At 35.5% G+C, this 25,283-nt stretch overlaps 1 long non-coding RNA gene across 1 annotated transcript; it reads right to left on the bottom strand.

The window, feature by feature from the left end:
* Positions 1 to 1,756: 1,756 nt before the first annotated feature.
* LOC125681938 (uncharacterized) lies at positions 1,757 to 25,058 on the bottom strand. Its single transcript, XR_007372368.2, has 4 exons — positions 24,538 to 25,058; positions 12,908 to 13,025; positions 3,934 to 4,073; positions 1,757 to 2,221 (listed from the first exon to the last, which is right to left on the bottom strand). It is a non-coding gene; the product is annotated as an uncharacterized LOC125681938 (long non-coding RNA).
* Between the last annotated feature and the right edge of the window lie 225 nt (positions 25,059 to 25,283).

Here is a 25,283-nt window from a genome sequence, read left to right as displayed (position 1 = left end):
AATTGTTGGATCATTCTTTACACACTGATTTTGATTGATTGATGTTTTCCGCCATACTCAACAATTTTTCAGTTATATGGTGGCGCCCAATTTTTATTGGTGGAAGAGAGAACCCAGATACAATGTACCTGGGAAGAGACCACCGACCTTCCGAAAGCAAACTGGGAAACTTTCTCACTTACCGGCGCGAGCGGGATTCGAACCCGTGCCGACAGAGGTGAGAGGCCGTGTGATTTTGAGGACGGATTACTAGTACTTCATTTACTTGGGAAATAGGACTAGGGGCGGGTGTGACCGATCAGCAGGGAATGCATACTCCTCCTAGACACCTGATCCCTGATCTTGTTTGTTCAGGGATTTGTGTTTGCCAACCCTTGATTTTTCATTCCTTATAGTAGTTATTAGATTGATCACTGTTCGTTATCTTCACCGTTTAATTCCAGAGGCTAATTGTATTCGGCGCGACAATCATGGTCAATGTTTTCCAATAGAATTTGCTGTGGTAGTAAATACTCAAAAGAGCTTGATTTTCTTTACCGTTTAGCTTTATCGCTTGTTTATTTATTTTTTTTTACTGAAATAACTTAAGCAAATATTGAACCCAATCAAAGCTTTTTTCAAAGACAACAAACTAATGGTACTTACATGTAGTGTCTTTTAGCTATCGATATATATTTTGCTCTAAGCTGTTTATATTTATATGAGAATTTACAATGTTAGGTGCAAGGATACAACACACAGTGGTTTCCACTTTTATGACAAATACTTATTTAATAAATAAATAGATAAATAAGAGTCCCTCCCTAGTGCTTAAATATTAATCAGCCGTGAAACTTTCATCAATTGTTATGTACATAATTTCTACTCAAATTGTTAATATCATATTTTGCAACATATTTACCTCGCATGGGCCTACTTAAAGCTAGACGTACAGTTCTTTAGAACAACTCCATGTTAAACCACAGGCCTTCGGGCATGGATTATGCATCCCCCTGTCTTATTTTTTGTGATCTGGGATCAACACATTTATTTTCTTTTTATACTTATGTTTTGTAAATATACATTAAAGATTAACGAAATCTCTGTTACGTATTAATAAATATCTCGTTATCAGTGTTATTTCTTCTTACAATCGCTGAAAACGTGACTTAATACATATTTAGATGATATTTAATGTATATTTACAATGCATAAGTAAAAAAGGTGTGTAGTAGGTAAGAGCTAAATATTAACAAACAGAAATGTTGATATTTCTTTCATCTCTAAAGGAATAAAACTATTGATTGTTAGGCCGTTCTTGGCACACTGATTTTGACTGCGGATAACTCCGTTTACCTGATCAGGATACAGGGCTTACGGCGGATGTGTTGCATGATCTATCATGCCTCAAATGCCTTGTCTAATACGAGATTTTATTATTCCTCCGATACTTTTTAGCCAATTTATCAAGGTGTGAAGATCTTTCCCTTCACAATATAAAATAGAATTTATTATAAAAAATTAGGTACTGTTGCCAATTCAAAAATCGGGGATCCCCCGAAACGCGGATCTATCGAAATACGTGATTGCAGGTCGTCATTTTGAACTATATCGACATCATCTGTACTGACATGTCCAGCTGGACTATAGTTGAAAAAAAAGACGAGTATAATATTTAGTAATTTCTGAATAGTAGACTGCCGTCGGGACGACAGTTCCCGTTACAATAGTTAATTGTTCGTCCAGCTTTAACATGGAATGAGAAAGGAACAACTTATTAGTAATATGCCGAACGTATTCATTTCTTTATTTTAAAACGAAAATACGAAGAGCATCATGCACAATTCAAAACATATTAATTTGAAGCAATTAAATGAAATATCATTATAGCATGAAGCTAAATTACGAAACAGGGTAGATAAAAGTAACCTTGAAAGGTGAATGACCAGTCAAACATTTATTACATAATAATACAGTTTTGTATGAAACAGAAAAACACTTTCATGCATTTTCACCTGAGCTATTTCACAGAGGTATACATTCCATAAATAATAAACACCACACCTTCAACAGTTTCATTTTGCTTCAATCATGCGTAAAAACACTGACACAATCACAAAATGTCAAAAAGTTAATTATGCATTTTTGTACATGGTACATACTTTCAATACACCGCCTACCGCAGTCATTAACATTACTTTTGCAAAACAATTACTGGAAATCGTGATGCGACCATAAAGAACTGCAAAAGAGAGAAAACACCATAAATTAATATTTTTGAGCAGTGACCACTGGCATTTACATCATAATACAGTCTTTAAATGAGACACGTTTCTCACTTTTTTATTAGCGTTATCAAGATTTAGAGTTTTACATCATATATATTCAAAGTATACACTTTTCAAAGTCACTTAAGCTTTAAAAATGATGCTTTCTCTAGCGGAATTTAACACCACACCCTCTTCTATGCACATTGCAAAAGTTAAAAACAAACAAATAATTCATGTAGAGGTGACTCCCTACCCTTCGGCAATTGAATGTGTTATTTTTTAACACATAAAAGAGTGTGTTTCACTTAGGGTATACTGGCAACTTTCCAACAAATATTCTACGATGAATTGATATTTCGTTGTGTTAAAATGCTTCTTTATTATTTGGCTTGTCTTTGATTGATTGAATATTGTTTAACGTCCCTCTCGAGAATATTTTACTCATATGGAGACGTCACCGTTGCCGGTGAAGGGCTGCAAAATTTAGGTCTATGCTCGGTACTTAGGGATCTTTATCGTGCCACACCTGCTGTGACACGGGACCTTGGTTTTTGCGGTCTCATCCCAAGGACCGCCCAATTTAGTCGCCTCTTACAAGGAAGGGGGTACTGAGGGCCTATTCTAACCCGGATCCCCACGGGATGGCTCGTCTTTGAAAACTGCCCTCAAGAAACAGGTAATTTAATTATAGACAAGAAAGAATTCATAACTGGTCAATATCATATGTCATTAGATAACTGAAAATTATTACACTTTTCCGTTTTACCTTTATTACTGTAAACACAAATAAATCATGACAATACGTTTATTTTTAAAACATTTAATGTAAAGTAAGCTAAATCAATATTGTAATATATTAAGCTATGGAACTTCTTAGATATAAATTATATTATGAATGAACGTGTTGTCATCTTAACAAGTTAACATAATCGTTTAAATATCAAGATTTTCAAAGTTTAAAAAGATATTATTTGCAATCAGTACAGTTTAACCTATATGTAATTATATACTGTTGGTCAAATATGATGTTGAAATCAGAACTTTACTACATAGATTACTTTTCAAATAAGGAACGTAAATCAAAAAGCAGTAATTTCGTTGTTTGCAGTGAAATTCACGAGGAGAAGGTAGAGAAAATATCCGTTTCAAAGCCTTTGATTATTGGAGTGTTGATAATGTTACAGTGGTATGTATGTTATACATTATACGGCATAGCTAGAATTCATACGTCGTAAACGGCTGAGAAATGGCATATTTCAATCATACTTTCATAGAAACCATTTATTTGACACAACATACACTACGAGCTGTTATGGGCTACTTAATTACCCCACTGACGTAATCGATGAAGTTATCGTATTCTGCACTTTGTAGAAAATTATAATTGGATTGATTGATTGTATATTGTTTAACGTCCCTCTCTAGAATTTTTCACTCATATGGAGACGTCACCATTGCCGGTGAAGGGCTGCAAAATTTAGACCTATACTCAGCACTTACGTCCTTTGAGCAGGGAGGGATCTTAATCGTACCACACCTGCTGTGACACGGGGCCTCGGTTTTTACGATCTCCCCCGAAAGACCGTCCCATTTAGTAGTCTTTTAAAACAAGCAAAGGGGTACTGATGACCTACTCTAACCCGGATCCCCACGAGACAATTACAATCGGAATATTTATATTTACCTCTAATCTAAGGCTGTCGTCACCAAATTGGTCTGAAATGTCGAACACAAAAATATCGCTGAAACCAGGACGGTGTCGTTTGGAATTGGAAATATTGGCATATCTTGATTATCATTATATCTTCCTCTAGGCGCACGATGCTGAAACAAAAAAATCACAGAAATGAGAATTAGCAAACTGATTATATATTACTATGTTGTCAGTGTTTGTATTCTGGAGAATGGTCACAACATATGAAATACCTAAATACCTCGCCCTCTTTACAGGGAATGACATCCATGAACAGATCTTTGCACAGAAGTCGACAAAATCTCTTTAGTCAGAATACTTTGTCTAGTATATTGGCAGTATTCTGATTTTTCTCAGCACATGAACATTTAAATATAATTGATAAAAACAATGGAAAACCCCAGAATGTACTAGTAATTTACATGAGTTTCCCGTACGGTCATGCTATCTTGATTTTGCACTTTATTATATTTCTCAATGTTCCTGATATTAAAGACACATTTTGGAGCTTTGAAAGCGAGGATATTTGGTATTGTGAAATTGTTGAAATGCCAAGGTAATGATCTGGGTCTGGAATTGTTTCCTTGTCAAATGCAAGCATTTTCTGTACTTATATTAAATCTACGAGAGATGGATGACATGCAGTTGAAAATACTGTACTAGTATATGTATAATATTGATCTCATATCAGTATATTAACTTGTGTACGACGCCTTGCGGAAATCATTAACTTTTTACTAGTTTCTCTTGGATTTGATTTGACGTTTTTGTTGTTGCAACTACTGGTATATGTATGCATAAGTTGATCCATAACGATGAACTAGATTTACCCGCGAGTTCTCCGTCAAAGGCGATGAAAAGAATACACCATCAAATCGAATACGTTAACAGATGTCGCCAGGGTAGATAATTCATGAACTACTCTATAATCCAATGTGAGCGAAACTTCTTCAGAACTGACTGAACTTTAGTTAAGCAGAATATGTAACTACCTGTTTTTCCAAACAACATGTGCAATTTTGTGGTCCATAACAGTAATTTAAAACCACATTACTTAAAAACATCAACATTATTAGAAAATTAGTCTATTATTGGTGTATAATCGGTAATAGATATTTTTTATTACGAGCCTTCTAGGTTCTATGATTGTGACAACCCAACATATGTCCGTAGACAGTCAGTAACAAACCTAAGAAGTGTTTTATTTAGCCGAGGGCAAAACCTCTTATAATTCAAATATATATTTGAAAGAAATTCGATTAAAAAGACTCCGGACGCCATCTTGCCGACTACATTGTGCTACTTGCTGTCTTTAGATTAGACGGCTGACACCTGATGCGTTTCGTCCAATAACAGAGCATCTTTCTTGTCCGAGGAAATCAAATTTTGATATTTCCCCCATATATTCTATATAGAGAACCAGGGCTTTTACTGAAGCTGAATTGTAAATTTAATTACATGGTGACGTTGCGTTGCCTCTGCTTTCATAACTCGATAACTGTGTTTCCAAATAACAATTGTCTTAATTTCTTCGACTGTTACCGAAAATGTAAACGACTGAAAGGTGAAGATAACAAACAGTGATCAATCTCATAACTCCTATAAGGAATACAAAATAGAGAGTTGGGCAAACACGGACCCCTGGACAAACCAGAGGTGGGATCAGGTGCCTAGAATTCGATGTGCATATAGATTGAAAAATGTGTAATAAAAAGGCCATTAATTGAATATTGGGGAAATATGCCTTCCATCGGTCGTTATACAGAAGCAGACCTCACAAGATAGGGTCGCTTTACCGCGCAACAACTTTGTGTGGACATATTTCCTGATATTCAGTCAAAAACTTATAAAGAGTAAAATACCTGAAGCTTTAGCCGATTTAATTTAAGAAAAAGAACCCGTAAAAAGTGATGTCCCATAGCACTAAACTATTCCATGTCTGAATATCCGAGTCGGAGTCAATCCAACCACAGATTATCTCATTTTGGATAGTACCCAACCAGGATTTCTGAAAAAGCCTTATCGGTCACCCGAGTTTTAGTTAAAAGTATCACTAGTCCCAAACGATACGAAATCTATAATAATCTCCCTGTTCTGCACATCTAATTCAACAGAATAAAAAAAAAAAAGACGTATTCTTTTTTTCTAAAAAAAAAAAAAGAAAAAAAAAAGCACACACCAAAAATGACCCTCGAAAGTGTATAATTATTATGTAGTTTTATCACTCGGTGATTGCAATAGCTAAATGCGATAATTAAGTATCCCCAAGCATTGAAATGAAACAATAATATTATAAAAATCGTAGAAATGAAGATATTATCTAATTTCTTTAATAAAGGATGCTTACTTCTCCTAGGCACCTGATCCCATCTCAGGTGTGTCCTGGGGTTCATGTTTGTCAAATTCTCGCTTTCGTATTTTGAGATTGGTCACTGCATGTTCGTTACCTTCATTTTCAGGAGCAGGTCGACACTAAATTATATTTACTATACATCAACGCCTAACGCTTTCATTTTTTTACTTTAAATTTGAAATCTTTATTATTATAATGACTTTGTCCGATTGTGCACAATAGCCCTCTCCATAATTAGATTATCAATGTCTAGACTCTAACGTGATGGATGATGACGACTTAATTGTTTGGTACAGTAGGGCAGTGAGATGTTAAACAAGAATATTTGTCACTACCTAAGCGTTCTCATCGTAGATCATAAAACATAACATCACACAGATGGCGGATGCCCAGGAAAGGAATTTTGTGTGGGCCAGTGACCTTTCCGGATAAGATTGACTTTAACATACACTGTTTTTTGTTTTTTTTTTAAATTATTTGCTTGAAGTATCACAGCGGCCAACTGGAGAACATATAAACATCGAACTCTGTTCCGGAATGTGACATTGGTCTGCTTGAGAATTGATTTTCTTCATTTTCATTTTTTTTTTTTAACTTTCACTACACATAAATATATTACATGTACATGGTATGTAATCAGTTAGAACAAGCGGTGAATGTGTTAGAATATATGTCATATAATAACATTATGTATAATTTAAAACTAAGAACAAAATACCTATCGACATCTTTGCGAAACACGACTGGAACTTGCCCACTCTTAGAATCACAATATGTACATCTAAAGGACATACCGCATATTACTAAACTTTTTATTTTTTAAAATTTATTTCTTTGTATGCCTAAAATGACTTTAAACGTGTTTTAGATGAAAATATTTTGGGTAGTTTTCGGGTTTGAAAGCGACGAAATTCAAATCTTGTGATATGCATGAAAAGAACAGCAATCAATAGCATACCTCCTATAAAGAATACAAAATTAAGAGCCGGGTAAACACGGATCCCTGGATATACCAGAGGTAGGATCAGGTGCCTGGGAGGAATAAACATCCCCTGTCGACCGGTCACACCTCCGTGAGCTCCACATCTTGATCAGGTAAAGGCGTACTCCTTAGTCAAAATCAGTGTGTCAAGAACAGCCTAAGCATTAGTATGAAACACATCCTATCTACTTTTAATATTTTACGCGCGATTATGCGGAATGCCATATTCGACCTCGAATGAGAAGGTTTGAAAACATCTGTTAGCCATTTTATAAACGGATTAGATTTAATAGACAAAAGGCACACATCACATTAACGGCTTGTAGATAATTTTGCATTAGGGTGTTTTGTGTCGCTTACGGGTGTACCAGCTGTCAGAAGAAAGGATGTAGATAGACTGAAACTCCCCCCCCCCCCATTTTTCGAAGCAAGGTATTGGGGAAAAAGACACGGGTACTTTTTGTCGGCGTAAGGACTTTGCCATAAAGAAACCCAATCGCCTTTGTCCATGTACTTTTCCATAAAAACAGTTTGACATGCACTGTAGATCCAGTTCAGCTGCGCGAAAATGGTTATATAGAAACTAAGCACCGCTAGACCTCCAACATATGCATTCTGTCCTAGTCGTCATCATTTTACAAAATATACACTTGCACCTTGGGAATAAAAACAGACCTTGCAACAACATAACTTCTAACTTAAAATTGAAATATAATACTGGTATGCTTTCATTTTTTAAATGAACTCATAACATCCAGTACAGTATAACGCCGTGCTCCCACTTCCTAACAACGGGTAACTCACAATTTAAAAAAAGAAAAAGAAAATAATATTGCCTTTCTAAAATAATTGTAGTTTCTACTTTGAAATTGATTGTTTTTATTTATTTATCTTCTTCGAAATGCACTCGTGACAGTAGGCCTAGACTCGGGAAAACCAACATCGAAATAAATGTTTTCTTTGGTGACTAAAAGTTGAGTTTTTTAAGATATCTAACACTACAATCAGTTGACCGAAGGTCTCATGTGACGTCACTGTTCCACGGAACTATCCAAGTAATTAACAAGATTTTTTTTTTTGCAATCAAGGCTTAGATTTGAATCCGTCTTGTGACTAATTATCACAATATTTCGGCGAACTGTGAGGATTAATTACTATATTCATAAGATAGACACAATACATATAATTTTGTACACTTTGTATTGCTACTGACCAATATTAAAGTTGATGTTTAAAGTCAGCATTTCCCAAATTTAAGGGTCGTTGTAACGATCTAAATTACTAATAAAACCTGTCATTGGGTAAAATGACCGGTCGACAGGGGATGCTTACTCCTCCTAGGCACCTAATTCAACCTCTGGTATGTACAGGGGTCCGTATTTACCATACTCTTAATTGTGTATTCTTTATAGGAGTTATGAAATTCATCACGGTTCGTGAGGAATGGTCGTGTAAAGTGTTCAAAAGTCGTACGTTTTGATGTTGTTGATTTGAGAAAATTTATGTGATTCCAAATGTAATGAATGTTTTTTACAACTTTTTAGAATTTACATTTGATTTAAATCACCTCTGGCATATATCGTGGAACAATACATTTGAAGTTTCTCCGTCACAGTCGTCAATATTTTCGCGTAGAGTAAAAATTTTGCATAAAAGTATTCTTTTTTAAACACATCCATTGTGATATTTCGGACCAATTTACCTAGTGGGTTGCAAGCTATCTTAGTGATAAAATTAAAAATGTTGTTCTTCATGCACTTTTAAACAACAAATATTGGAGTTCTACAAGGCAATACTCTGGATCCCCCCTTCTTTATTTCATTTTTTACTGCATATCAATGATAAATCATCTGCTTTAAACGATAACATTCGTCTATTAGCTGATATTTTTTGTACGTTATAGCTGACAATAATGTCAATTATGCAGCATAATCTTTGGCCTGTGACTTTGAAAAAATAAGTTTATGGTCCAATCAGTGAACTGCTGAAATTAATCCATCAAAAACTATTAATGTTCACTTTACAAGGAAAAGTATGTCTCATCTAATGGTAACATTAGGATATCAGGGATCTGAAGTTAAGATAATTCAAAATCATTCACATATACGAATCCTAAGTGCACTTCCAGCATAATGGTCAATGGACATTTCACTACTACAAATAACCAATGGAAATTCTCCTTATATCGAACTGTGGTTGCCTGCCGAGTTGGATTGATAGATTTGCTTGTTCACACAGCTGGATTTCATTCGTGTGTGTGACGGTTACACCAAACCACTTTAACTTTACAATGCCGCATTTAGAAATTTTCATGTTTTCTTATTATACATTGATACAGTTTACTTCAGTTAATAGCCCGAACAAAATGTAAAGTGTGCTGCACATGAATACAAAAATTAATATTCATGTCATTAGTATTATATAGATATGCACAACTCTATGATATATAAATGTATATCCTGGGTGTCTCCTAATTTGGATGTTTTCATAAACCAGAATTGGGCTATAGACCCCACTTTGATGATTATAAAACAGCTGGGTCCAACCTGCTCAGTAGATTGAATGACCTTTCACTTTATTTCTATAGTTTATAGAATTTGTGGCAACTTAAACAACACAATTTAATAAAATTATTTAAATATTTGTTAATTGTCTTTTTAATTAAAACGGTAGATTATATTCTGAGAATTTCAGGATATAATTAAAAAGATATGCAACCAAATTTACCACAGATTTCATATCATATAGACCATTTGTACTTCATTCGGCTCATTTGAAGTGTAATTTGCCTTGTGGTTAAAGAATGTGGTTAACATTGCAAAAAATAAGCTATATTAAAACATTTCAGCTTGAGTAGACTTAACTTTCGGTAAATTATTTAAAATATGAATGTTGAAAGTAAATTTGAAATATGACAGAACAGATATATTTTTATACACATTTACACCATTCGAAAACGTACACACTGGCACCGTTTCATTTTATGTGGGAAAGCATATTTTGTCAAACGACTTCTAATGACCACCATCAAAAGTCCAGGTCTAGAATTAAGCGCAAATTTGGAATTATCCAAACAGACTGTCATAGATTTACATGACTATAATTTGGACCTGAGGTTTGACAGTTGCCCTGGGTAAGTACTAGTGCACCAACCTCCGGGAGTTAAGGTCATATATGAAAGACACGTGTCTTTCACTTTGAATGGCGGGTGCTTGGCGAAGCAACAGTCACTATCTATGTTAAACGTTTTAGGTTTGAGGTGGCGCTAGGACCGAGAATTGAAATGTTTGAGAAGTTCGCACCCGGGTTTTATATCATTGTCATTTTTTGAGGGAAGTACATATATGTATATCCTTAAATTCTACATTGAAGGCGAGATTAAAAAGGAAAACTGAGGTCACAGCACTTATTATTGAGCTATATCACGTTAAACTTAACCTTATTACTCTTGAAATTTATTTACGTAAACTTGATTTGTCTGTTGGTCTCAGCATAACATACGCAACGCAAATCATTACATCAAATAGATACATGATCATGTCTTGTAACAATACAGACATAAAACCTTTAATATCAGTAGACTGGAATTAAATAATGATCTTTTTGCACTAGATATACGGAAATATCTATGATATAGAAGTAGAGAGGTTAAAAGAATATACTGAGTATTGTCAATTTTTAAAATCGCACATAAATTACAAAGTCTTATCTTAAAATCTAAAATGGTATTAAAAACAGTGAGAGTTATAGATCAATTTTTTAATCACTGGCCAAATTCCTGAATTTATATTAAAAATTTCGAGTAAATTAATTTATACTTTTTATAAAATCGGTGTTCTGTTTGGAAAAATATATCAACCAAATTAATGAACTACTTTTGAATCAATTCCAATTCTCTACTACTTGTATCATAAAATACAAGTGTAAGGATATATATATATATATATATATATATATATATATATATATATATATAGATATAGACTATGTATAGGATACAACAGAAACTGTATAATCGTGCAGATTTACAACTTTCCACCACTAAATGTAGTCCCTGTCAAACCCTTACAAAATTTTAATTGACACCACATTTTTCAACTGGATAGGGTTAAGAAAGATATGTTTAATATGTTTGGACCAGTGGAATCAGTATTGAACTAGCATATACACATTTATAACATCCTCTGCAGTCGTGCTCAAAGGCCGAGGAGCTGACCTCCTTAAGGAGCAAATAAAGTATTGTCCCTGAACTATGTTGCTAGGATCAAGGTCTCTAGCATTTCAAAAAGATTAGAATTGTTTGCGCAGTGCACACCTCTCTAAAAACCATCAGAAAGTCATACTCGATACAAAGATGTCTTATGACCAAATATTGCACATAAGTCGAGTGCGTATCACTTTCCGGTCGGCTATAAAATAAGCAATCTTAAGAACCGATAATTAATACAGATTCGTTATTTTATGTGCAAAACAGATTTATAGGCCTGCTAATATTGTTAATAAGTACACATTAATTCTAATAAAACTTACATTAAAGTATATTATAAAGATGATTTTAAATAAATCATAAATTACACATAAATCAATATGTCTTAAAATATATGGCAAAATCATAAAAATGGGACATTATATATATGTACAACATACTTAGAACCAATACAGCTGTGGAATAATTAGATTTTTCGGTGCTCAATTTCCGTGGATTTTGTGGGTCCCATGTCCCACAAATTTCAACCACAACGAAATAGTAAATTTATGTTTCAATAAAAGGTGAAGATAACGAACAGTGATCAATCTCATAACTCCTATAATGTAAAACTTATACGGTACCAATTTTGATGCACCAGATGCGCATTTCGACAAATAATGTCTCTTCAGTGATGCTCAACCAAAATATGTGAAATTCAAAAAAAAAAAACAAAAAAAAAAAAACAAAAAAAAAAACAATAAAACTTGTCAGAGCTATTTTAGGGGAAAACAGAGTGCCAAAAAACTGGAGTCAAATTCTTCTAAGGATAAGAACTATGCATGAGGGAGATAATCCTTAATTTTGAAATGAATTTCTAAATTTTATCACAGGAATTAAATATATATCCGTATTTTCAAGCTCGTAACGAAGTACTTAGCTATTGGGCTGTAGAGACCCCCGGGGACTAACAGTCCACAATAAGCAATACAAAATAGTTGGGCAAACATGAACCCCTGCATATACCAGAAGTGGGATCAGGTGCGTAGGAGGAGTAAGCATCCCCTGTCGACCGGTCCCACCTGCCGTGAGCCCTATATTTTGATCAGGCAGAATCATATCCATGAAATTGCATCCTCACGAAAGTGTAAACTATCGACAATTCACGAATCTAAATGATTCGACCGTAATCAGCATTTAGCAGATACACGTTTATATTTTCACTGTATATGTATACATACGTGTAAGAATTGGAAATGGGAAAAATATTTGAAAGATTGTACAATATCGAAATCTGCATATTTCATCTTAAATGAATATCAATACTTATATGGAAATAAAACACAATTAGAACCATCTCAGTATAATGCGGAGAATTGGATAACGGATATACTTAAAAGAAAAGAAAGTGAACCATTATGTTGACAGCAAAGCGAGTACTCACAGGCCTTTGATTTTTTTTCTCGGTGGAGAAGTCGTCGGTGTATTTGTGGTTGCTGTCTTTTGGTGAAGAAATTTTAAAGTTAAATTTGTGATATCTTGGTAAATGTGTGAAGTACGACCTGAAATGTAAAACAAATATTTCATTATTGTATGCGCTTACTGATAACATGTTGAAGAGATTTAAAAGTGTTTGCACCGGAGTGTGAATGTACAACATATATAAGTATGTTCCAGTATTCAACACCAACATCTATGAAGAAAAGTTCAAAATCGGAGAGGAAAATAGAGTTTATGTGCTATGAATGAACCAAAAATGTTAATTTAACCTTTATACAATTAAATATTTCGGTACCAACTGGCGTATTCCAGTTCCCATAATGGATACTCAAATTAAAAGAATAATCTAATTCCAGTCTCTATAAAAAAAATTTCCAGTTTTAAAACTGTCTTTAAAAATCCACGTGCTTTACATCGATATATCCTGTTATTAGAATTTTAAGAAAGGTCCATATCAGAAATTGACAGCTGAAATTGAACGTGGATTTTGCTTCGACTTCAGTTTTTAAACTGTAGTATACTTTATAGTAGACTGTGATATCCAATCTTTTTATATTGCAATTCGTGCCTACATATTTATCTGAAACAAACTATCCCAAAACCCATGACGTCATGGATTAGTGACCAACGTCATGAATAATCCCTATAAAGCAACATACAACTACCAAAATGCATACCTAACAATCGGCATGAAACACACCCGACAGCATATTATCCAATAGGTTGTATTTGCAAACTAGATCGTTATAACGATCATATAATTTGCGAATTGCTGACTTTAAACGAGACTGTTGAAACCCCTACACCATCAGCTTGTTTTTCAGTAGCCTGCCTCGATTTAAAAACTAATCATACGCAGAACAAGCCATCACTATACTGTCAGATTATAAGGAAGTCAGTTAGATATAATACAATAAATTAAGAAAGTTGTGGATAGTAGTAATCTATTCACACACACACATATCTATATATCCTGGTGCTCAATCTCACTCTGTCCTGACCATTTCAATTGCAACCACCAAGCGGAGTAACATCTCCAATGGAATGTTTGTATGTTATTTCTTTTTTTACGTCCCATGCTAGAATTTTTTACTCAAGTAGCGACAGCACCAGCATTAGATGAAGTGCCACATACAGTAGTAACAGTGAGGGTCTCTATCCGTTTTTAAGGTTGTATCCGGAAGAACCACGACTTCCGCCCTTAATGCCGGGCGCTTGACGAAGGTTAACAGTGACTTTGTTGAAGACGGCACCGGGATCAAGAGAATGGGTAGCAAGGGAAAAAAACCCAACCCGAACAATTCTCAGAGTTATCAATTGTAATAGCGACCTTCCGTTGGGATGATACTAGTAATAATAATATTATGCTCATGGTAAAATGATGTATTTTTATTTGTTTGAAAGACTTTTCCATAACTAAAATAGTAAACTGGACCTAGTAGCAGGAAGGTAACTTGACTGATGGTTTCCTTGCCATTAACTCTCCCATTTATTGAGCATCAACAAGAAATTAACCGACAGTTAATTTACTATTAATTCTCACATTTATTTTAAATTAAATAGAGGTTAACTGATAGTTTACTTACCATTAACTATTTTCTTTAAAATTAACCAGAGGTTAACTGGCAGTTAACTTGCCATTAACTCTCATATGTATTTGAAATTAACTAGAGGTTACCTGGTAGTTTACTTGCCATTAACTATAACATTTATTAAACAGTAACTAGAGGTTAACTGACAGTTAACTTACTATCAACTCTCACATTTATACAGCGTTACCTAGACCTAGCGTTCAAACTTGAACTTTTGTGCAACTGGGACTTGCTATTTGTGACCGGTCGACCAGGGATGCTTACTTCTCCTGGACACCTGATCCCACCTCTGGTGTTTGCTCAACTCTCTGATTTGCATTGCTTGTGGGAGTTGCGACATTGATCATCGTTCGTTATCTTCGCCTTTCATGCAGTAGTATGACGTTGTATGTCGAACAGTGAAGCTAATAAACAGGAATTCTGGGATGATTCTACTTTTTTTCTGTGGCAGTGTTTTGATTTCGCATTAATATTGAATAGTTTTTAGTATGACAGTGTCTTTCCTTTGTTAGGCCAAAAATAAAAATTGATTTGTTTGATGTACTCCGACCGACCCGTCAAATTTGCTCCTACACGATCATTTTCATGACGTTAAAAAAACCAACCTACCTACCGACCCCCCTTGGAAAATGTGGATCAGAGTACATCAAACAAAAATATTTTTAATGATGGCCTTAGCATAATACATTGAAAAGGTGAATTTTATCAAAACTTCCAAGAAAAGTGAAACAATACCATGTTGTACAAACCTACATGAGATGAATACATGTGACATATATGCTGTGTTAAATAAATAATGATGTAATTAAAACTCGTTTAATCTATTTCTGTATGTACATATATTTCAGCACATGATGTTATTAAAGCTCCCCAGAACTGAGGACAAGTGAAACTTCCACTTGCTTTACAAATTAGGAAGTGTCAACAAATTAACAGGACTGTGACAAATCTAGCGACATTAATTTCAGCATTCTACTTCAGTACTATCGCGGTTTCACTGGTGACACCCCACTTCAATCTCACAAGAAAGGTTAATGCCCATTACAAGGTCATTCGTACTCCAATCGTAACACAAACCCTATTCGCTACTCCAGTGGATTTATGAACAATAAAAGCAAGCACACGTATTCTTATATCTCAAGATGCCTCGTAACCTAACTGATATTACTTTTTGCTGTATTAGATGATAGCAAAACTGAACACTCTCTGAGGTGAAATTAGCATTTATCATAAAGGACGTGAAAGAACATGCAACTCAAATACAAAGGGATCAGACACCATACAAACTGTACCTAGAGTGATTATATAGGTAAATCATCAATTGTCTATTGCCCTAAAACAAGCTAAGTACTTCGTTACTAGCTTGAAAATATGGATGTATATTTAATTGCTGAGATAAAATTTAGAAAATTCATTTCAAAATTAAGGATTATCTCCCTCATGCATAGCTCTTATCCTTGGACTAATTTGGCTCCAGTTTTTGGCACTCTAGTTATCCTTTTAGCTCTTACAAGTTTATTGTTATTTCGAATTTCCAAAATTGCGGCTTAAGCATCACTGAAGAGACATTATTTGTCGAAATGCGCATCTGGTGTATCAAAATTGGTACCGTGTAAGTTTTGCATATAAAAATGTACATCAACGACAGGAAGAAAAACACATGTAAAAAGAAGAGGCAAAAAGATGACACGACGCATGAGAAATACGGAAAGCATAAAATTCAAATAAAATATCAACAATGCATTTAAGACATATAGATACAATCATATGAATAATCATTTTATAAGACAATTGAACGTTATTTTTTTTCTCTATCTCCCGTGCAGCTAAATGAGGTCATGTACGGAAAGTAAATTTTAAATGCTTAGACAACATATTGGCCAATTACCAATAGTGGGTTTCCAACAAGGTAAGTGAATTTACAACATGACTCAGTTTCTATATAGATACCTTGTTAAAAATATCATTGGCCCTGTTTAAGATACAATTATAGCAGACATCAAATACACTGTATATGTGCAAGCCAGAATCATTTTGATCCTACAATAAAAGTATACACCTATTCTTAAATCCTATCTAGCCAAATAGTTTCGCAAGAGTGGGGTCCTGGTTTTAATTCCAGATATCGCAGCCATGTCAAAGCATAACCTTAAAACATAGAGGTCCCATGCCACGGGATACGAACCGGCCTTGATCATAATGCAAAATTCGTGGCACTTCACCAAACGCTACTGACATATATATTCAGGGGTCCGTGGTTGCCCAACTCTTAATTTGGAGCTCTTTATAGGAATTAATGAGATTGATGACTGTTCGTTATCTTCACCTTTTCATTTATGCAAGTGAAAAACCCAACAATTTAAAGAAAACACGAACAGGCTCCCCGCGTTCCACAATAGATAACAAAACACCGGTCTTAGATAAAAGTAACAGTAGAAAACGGGAACGGCTGTTAGGGATAAGGGGAAGAATGCCAAAACTAAAAATAAATGGTAGCTAAACACCAGGTTGAAATAAGAGGCAGGTTATAAATATCTTATGATTGATGAGAAATTTTAAAATACATCGTGTATTTATTACAAGTTCCAATTGTCAAGCGAGTATACGGAAGCCATTTCCATTTTAATGTGTAGTCATTTTTAACACTACCTTGATACAAAAACACATGGTTTGTTTATTTGTTGTTTTACCATATTATACAATACAGTTGATTATTCCTTTGACTGAATTATTTAGGTCAGCTGGTGTCCTTTTAAATTCAACTGAAGATTACTCTAACAGTAAGTAAAATTGTCGAAAAGGGAACTTTTTGAAAGCAATGCACCGAATATTCTACAACACTTAAATGAGGTCACTTTGCTACATGAAACCAATATGTATTCGAATGAAATGCAAGATAAAGATAGTTTGTCGAAACCATACAGAGAAATGAATGGAGAGAACAATAAAGCTCCACCCCTGACCTACCATTAACCGGAAGTCTGAAAATCAGAGCTCATTTACTTCCAACGTTCAACTCACAGTGAGGATCCCGTTATTATTGACATGACTGTTTCTCACCTTGCTATATATTCAATGCAATAAAACCGTGCACCTTACGAGTTTATTAAATGCGTAAAATGACACTGGGGATCGAGAGATACACTGGGTATAGCATCCACAAAATTTTCAGGAAATGTTTCTTACACTTTTGCTTTGCAGACTAAAAACGGAGGTGGATCAAAAGGCCTTAGGGGTGTGGGTCCAGAAGACAGGTGTCTGTGAAGCCGAGGGATAAACATGTCTGATTTATATTGCAAAGTACGCAAAGTGAAAAGTGGATATTGATTGATTGATTGTTTTTACGTCCCGTCGAGAATTCGTCACTCATCACTCCCGCAACATTTTCGATCAGTCTAAACATTTGCTGACTTTCTTTACGTAAATAAAATGATATTCTAGGTTTCTTATTCAATATATATATTTACAACCTGCAACGTACGATTTGTGAGGCTCTATTCTACCGTTTTTAACGATTTCGATACATTCCAATATCTCGATTCATATTTGAGCGCCATGTTTGATGCACAGAAGTTTCAACTTCTGATTGTCAAGTTATTTGCATATGCCATATAAGGTAGTATTTGCATCAATGGACGAGTACGGAGGTGAAAGCTATTTTGTCGGAATTGAAAAGGTTTAAATTTAATACCAATTTAAAAAACGAACAGCAGAGTGTAAATTCTTTCTGCAACCATATAGTTTTTCTTTCTTTGTCAGAATGGCTCGAGTAACTACATTTTCCCGCTGATTGTCTATGTTTAGATATTTCTGTAGATCCACCTACGAGATCTCGCGAGAACAAGCATGACGGAGCAGACGAAGAATTTTGCATGCTGTACATATTTAATGAAAAACACCTTTATTAGACATGCCTGAGCACAAAGTTGGTACTCCTTTTGGTGTAAACAACATTTGGGACTAATACACGGAGCTTATTATCGTTTATTAATTAAATTATTTTGCACCATTACGAAGTTCCTATGTTGTTGTAGCCCTATCCTGAAAGCATTAGAATAAAAAATAGGATAGGGCTACATTATTGCAACTAGTGAAGTACCACAAATTTAGACCTATCCTCCGCGCTCAGGGCCGTAGCAGTGAGGGTTCTTTATCGTACCAACGCCTTCCGCGACACGGGACCTCCGTTTTTAAGGTCATATCCGAAAGACCCGTGATTCTCACTTCTAAATGACGAGCGGTTTCGCGAAGGAGAAATCACGACTTATGTTAACGCCTTAGGTTTGACGCGGCCATGACACGAGCGGGTTACGAAGCGAACGATCTACCACTGAGCTACCGCGACCAGAAATATATGTTGTAAATCACTTAAAGGTGAACACAGTAAAGTACAGGTTCACGTAATGCAAGGTGAAGATAACGAACAGTCATAGGCGTAGCTTGGGTTCGAATATTACCGAGGCAGGGGGTCTGAGGGGCGCAGCCCCCCCCCCGAAGCTATCGACATTTTAACAACGTAAAAGGTGTTGTTGTTTTTTTTTTTACCGAGGCAGCTGCCTCGGTTGCCTCATTGGAAGCTACGCAACTGACAGTGATCAATCTCATAACTCCTACAAGCAATACAAAATAGATAGTTGGTCAAACACGGACCTCTTGACACACCAGAGGTGGGATCAGGTGCCTAGGAGGAGTAAGCATCCCCTGTTGACCGGTCACACCCGCCGTGAGCCCTATATCCTGATCAGGTAAACGGAGTTATCCGCAGTCAAAATCAGTGTGTCAAGAACGGCTTAACAATCGGTATGAAACACGTCAGACAGCATTTGACCCAATGCGAGGTTGTATTGACGAACTAGATCGTTATAACGACTATAGAATTTGCGAAATGCTGACTTCAATCGAGACTGTTGAAATCCCTGTACCATCAACTTGCTTGTCAGTAGCTTACCTTGTCAGTAGCTTACCTCGATTTAAAAACTGACTATACCCAGAACAAGCTCTTGCATATCGAATCAGTTGAGATATATAAACACCATATGCAGGTGATAATGGAATATTGCTACACGAATATGGGAAGTTGACGATGGAGAAGCTGAAATAATCCCGTTTGTCATACAGTTGAGTTGTCAGTTTGCCGTTAATGTCTACTTTCAATAAAATATCTAAGTATGAAGCAGAAGTGGACGACTCTGTGGTGTCCTTTATTTCGAGCTCACAGGGATATATCAAATCGACATATGAATGAAGGCTATCATTGTTAATAGATAAAACGTCATCGATATATCTAAAAGTAGAATTGAAGGTCACAGCGAGAGATTTTTTCTTCTCACGTAGAAGTTTTTGAATAAATCACTTAAAGGTGTACACAGTAAAGTACAAGTTCACGTAATAAATCATTTGCAAAGTACGCCAAGTAAAAAGTAAATCACATAGGTATATTATACAGTACAGATACACCTCGTATATTACATAGGTAAAGTACAGATACACCTATTTTATCTCATACATGTGGTCTATATTGCAAGTGAGATACAGCATTAGCTTTGTCATACGCCCGTTTGATAAAGCACTTCCGGTCCGAACTACTTTTGACACTGTCCCCGCTTGGATGACGTATTTTCTGTGTTGATGCATGAAATAGTGTATTACTTGTTATTCTGTATTTATTTAGAATTTCTTTTATAGCAAAATCAAAATGATATTGCCCCCACTGACATATAATGCAAGTTACCGGCCATAAAAATATCAACTCGATCAATAACTACTCAAAAATATTTATATTATTACGATAAGAAAACAAAGAGCTGTCCACACTATTATCGGGAATCAACCGCCTACTGGACAGGTCTAATTGAAAGTACCTCGACATGCTGCGGTACCAAGCATTCACAAGCACAGTCTCTTTTCTTTGGAGCCATATTGGATGTAATAAATCTCAACAGCTTTACTTACTAACTAAAGTGCCTCAGGATTTCCTCTCGCCCTCAGATTCAAAGAAATTACGTGAATAAAATCCAAATACACAGACACTTCTACTTTCATTGTAAACTGTTGAACATTCTAATAACGCTGAATTCAATATTAGGCCTATTTTCAATGATCGTTGTTACACATATTTATTTCAAAAAGACGGCGACATCAAACTTTTACCAGAAGGTCAGGCCTACGTCAAAAAATAAATACTCGATCAATAGTTGTTATTTTGTTGGAATGGCAAAACCATTATTAATCATAAAGTATATCCCTTCTAAAACAATTTTCATCCATGGTTTCTTTTACAAAAATGCCCTTGTAATATACATGTACTTGAATCGATTATAAGCGCACTGTTTTTTCCCCGCGTACGGAAGCTTAATAAGTACGACGCCTGACCCACGGATTCAAAACAAATTCAATCAGCTGTTTCTACCATACTGGGGATCATCTCAAAATCAAGCGAAAAGAAGACATATGAGATAAATATTGATATTTGGTTGATCCAACTCGTTGATATGGCTCGGCAAGCTTCGCGAATAAATACACCATATCAACTCGTTGGATAAACCCAATATCAAAACACGCAATATAGATATCTTCTATATATATGTACAAGGAGTGGAAATGGGATTCCACATCTTTCTCCCGCCACTTCCTTACTCCCTTCTTTTCTTTCCTCCCTTCCTCCTCCTCTGACCTTTTCATGTTATCCCCTCCTGTCCAATTCCCCCTTCATCCTGTCCGCCCCACATACAAAGTATTGTTTGTTTGAATGTTGTTTTTCGTCCCATTCATTGTGTTTTCACTCATGTAATGACGTCATCAGTTGATTGTAAAGTGCAACGACTTTTGACCTATACATTGCGCTGAAGGTTGAATCAGCAAGACTTAGGATTCTTCATTGAGCCAACGCTTGTTGGGAGAGAAAATCAACCCGGGGACATCTCCATTGCGAAGCGAGCGTCTTAACCAGTAAATAGCTAAGAGTACTGCCACAGAACGTGAACTAGCACCAAACATACAATTCCGGTTAATAGCTGAGAGTGCCGCCACAGAACGTGAACTAGCACCAATCAAACTATTCTGGTAAATAGCTAAGTGCCGCCACAGAATGTGAACCAGCACGAAACATACAATTCCAGTAAATAGCTAAGAGTGCCGCGGCAGAACGTGATCAAACAATTAAACTATTCCGGTAAATAGCTAAGAGTGCCACCACAGAACGGTAACTAGCACCAAACACACAATTACAGTAAATAGCTAAGAGTGCCGCTACAGAATGTGAACCAGTACCAATCAAACGATTTCGGTAAATAGCTAAGAGTGCCGCCACAGAACGGTAACTAGCACCAAACATACAATTCCGATTGATAGCTGAGAGTGATGACACAGAACGTGAACTAGTACCAATCAAACTATTCCGGTAAATAGCTAAGAGTGCCGCCACAGAATGTGAACTAGCACCAAACATATAATTTCGGTAAATAGCTAAGAGTGCCACCACAGAACGGTAACTAGCACCAATCAAACTATTCCGGTAAATAGATAAGAGTGTCATATCTGAGAGTGCCGCCACAGAACTGGAACTAGCACCAAACATACAATTCCGGTTAATAGCTGAGAGTGCCGCCACAGAACGGGAACTAGCACCAATCAACGATTTCGGTAAATAGCCAAGAGTACCACCACAGAACTGGAACTAGCACCAATTATACAATTCCGGTTAATAGCTGAGAGTGCCGCCACAGAACGGGAACTAGCACCAATCATACAATTCCGGTTAATAGCTGAGAGTGCCGCCACAGAATGGGAACTAGCACCAATCATACAATTCCGGTTAATAGCTAAGAGTGCCGCCTGAGAACGGGAACTAGCACCAATCGTACAATTCCGGTTAATAGCTATGAGTGCCGCCAGAGAACGGGAACTAGCACCCAACATACAATTCCGGTTAATAGCTGAGAGTGCCGCCACAGAACGTGAACCAGCACAAAATAAACGGTACATCGAGGATTCCACTCAGGTACGCCAGCTCTTTTATTTTGGACGTTTCATTATTTTGAAGCGTTTTGATGATCATAGCAGGACAGGGCCGGTGGTTTAAGTCTATTAATACATTAGCATTAATGACTGACATAGGGTTGATATAGTCATATTATACCAAATTAAAACTGTTCTTAATTAAGCAATAAATTGTTTTTGAAATAAAAAAAAATGCTGCTTTCCATTTATCAGCATTTATAATATTCATTGTAATAAGGTAATAGACACAGTAATTCATTTTTCAAAATCCGAATCTGTATCAACACAAAACGTATGCTCAATAGCTTAATTTGATGCCGATGTTTGTGTTTCATACATAATTTAATAAACCGATTTCGCTTACTTAATACACAGATTTATATACTTTGAAATTGGCAAGATTCAAAAGAGTTAGGAATTACGTAAGTTTTAAATAAAGTATGAATGGAAGGATAATTAAATGAATATTGAGTTCACAGCTAAAAGTACAAAATGAAGATAATTAACAGTGATCAATCTCATAATTCCTATATTAAAGAATACAAAATTAAGAATAGAGAAAACAAGAACCCCTGGACACACCAGAAGTGGGATCAGGTACCTAAGAGGAATAAATATCCCTGTTAACCGGTCATACCCGCCGTGAGTCCTAGATCTTGATCAGGTAAACGGAGTAATCCGAAGTAAAAATCAGTATGTAAAAAAACCTGCTAAACATTTAGTATGAAAAACGTCAACAGCATATACTTTTCCCCACAGGAAAAAAGTTTACCATTAACTTCATGCTAAGGTGTTCACTAGGCCAGATACTGATGCATGTTTACCGATATGTAGGCCATGCTACTTTGAAGGATCAATTAATGATCCTGCCACATCAATTTTTCTAATTGATAATGATAGTAAAAACTTTGCCAATACAATAGCAGGTACCCTATTAGCCACCGGGAAATGTAATCTTTTTCACATAGTGTACACATCGTGGCCACGACAGGGTAATAGTCCGAATCGTATACAAAAAGCATGCCGTATACATGTAATTACATGTATCTAAATATCTAGAAGTTATTTTACAATGCATTAAATCGTCATTGAAACGATGATTCTAGTTTATTTTATTTATTCTCTATTGTCTGTCGTTTTCCTGAGTGTTTTCTAAATCATCATTTATAATAGAAAAACATGCTTAATTCTTTCTTAAAGAGAAAACCATTAATATTTGTTTTAAAAACATAGTTATTATTTGAGTTTTAGTGTCCAAAACAGCGTCAAAAGTCCATTATTGTCACAAAAACTCCTCGGAACAACGGGGTTTGGTACAAATGTAATCTCTCTATTTCAAGTCGCTGAAAAGGATTTCGTTTTTCTTTATAAACAAAGAGAAGGCAGTGAAATAATGATTTATGCTGACATTTTATATCAAAGTATGTTTTGCAGATAAGGAGAAAAGTTATGTTTCCCATGACTCAGTGTAGCATATTATATAACATTTGCATCAGTTTTTCATAAATAAAATCTATATGGAAATATTTACTATTTCTTATAAAGTTCATGTGATGTCGTTTATCCCTCTGCTTACCACAAAGCCAATTTTGATATTTGTAAGAACATGCATGTGTCTAGTACATGTAATTTAGATTATCAGCATTAATTAATTTTCTTAATTAGATACGTCCATGTTAATAGAATCACAGGTGCCTGCCGATTACTAATTAATTTCGCAATTGGTAAAATCTAAGACGAGGTGACCATAAAGAATGTTTTCGTTAAATGAATGTTTTGGTTTTAAATTAGAATAAGAAAAGAAACATGACGAAAGTGAAGAGTTATTTTGAAAAAAAAGTCGCACCATAACTTCTCGGACTTTTGATATGAGATGATGTAGGATTTTTCTTCTTATCATTTTGCCTAATTATATTCAAAGAAAAATTAATGAGCGTTTAACACAAGTAAAACCAACATGAAAAGCAAAGTTTAATGAGCTTACCTCTGAATCTTTGTTTGGGATATTCTTTCTGGTGATCACTGTTAACAATCCACACGGGGAGTACGATACACATCAACATCAGCAGCAACATGCGCATGTTAATCCTTCGATACACAGTCTTGAGTGGTTCCTGCAGTACATCGGATATCTGGTAACTAGGAGATGCCGTGCCACTGAAGTAATCAACATTCTCCGTCTATAGTGAAGAGTGGTGTGACAGAATGATTAAATACGGGAGAGAGAGAGGTGTCGCACAATACTTAATCCAGAAACGGATAAGTAAATTACTCCAGATATTATTTTAATGTCGCTGCATATTTAACCAGCCACTCTTATGTTCCCTGACTAATTTCCACTTCATAAGAAACAATACCGATGAAGGGAACTTCAAAGAACGGCGATTCGCTTCGGTGATTTCGGCAAATTATAACGTGCAGATGTTTGCTTAAAATATGTTGACAACTTAAAGCAATAGGAACCGATCTCCTGGTTAAATGTTGTCGCTTTCGCCATTCTACATTAATCACTTAACAACTGGTGGTTTGGGAGAACTAATTACCGCCCCGTGAATTGTGGACAGTATGCACACGGACATAAAGTTAATATAATATTAGTTATCAATCGAAATTCCGAAATTAAATAGAAAGAGCTATGTATGATAAAAGCTATAAAAATCAAAATTGTAAAGCTGTATAAGAAGACCAGTCTTCTTTCCACTCCTAAAAAGAGATCATGTCCAGTTCTGC

Source organism: Ostrea edulis, chromosome 2, assembly GCF_947568905.1.
Source record: "Ostrea edulis chromosome 2, xbOstEdul1.1, whole genome shotgun sequence".
Classification (NCBI taxonomy): Eukaryota; Metazoa; Mollusca; class Bivalvia; order Ostreida; family Ostreidae; genus Ostrea; species Ostrea edulis.
Note: the sequence above shows the minus strand (reverse complement) of the source record. Positions and strands in the feature narration are given on the sequence as shown.